The following is a 326-nucleotide window of genomic DNA, read 5'->3' as shown; positions in this document are numbered from 1 at the left end:
TTTTTTTTTTGCAGGATTTGTTATTAGTTGGCCAAATCCTGCGTTTTCTGATTGTGTTGTATTGAATAAGGGCTAAGACACACAAATATTTGGGATTTTTGTCTGAGGAAAGAGGGACCAATCAAACCGAAGTAATTACTACTATAATGGAGTAAGTGCAATGATTTGATTTACGTAAAAAACAGTGCGCAACTCTTGATGTTAATGTCCCATGTTGTCCTCAAAGTGATGGGATTATTTGGTTTTGGCTTCATTGATTGCGATATGTCGTGTACTTTAGGACTTGGATTGCTTGCTACTCTACCCTTGAGGAAAAACATCAAAAG

Source organism: Theobroma umbraticum, unplaced genomic scaffold (assembly GCF_002168275.2).
Source record: "Theobroma umbraticum cultivar Fairchild unplaced genomic scaffold, ASM216827v3 scaffold_20.0, whole genome shotgun sequence".
Taxonomy (NCBI): Eukaryota; Viridiplantae; Streptophyta; class Magnoliopsida; order Malvales; family Malvaceae; genus Theobroma; species Theobroma umbraticum.
Note: the sequence above shows the minus strand (reverse complement) of the source record.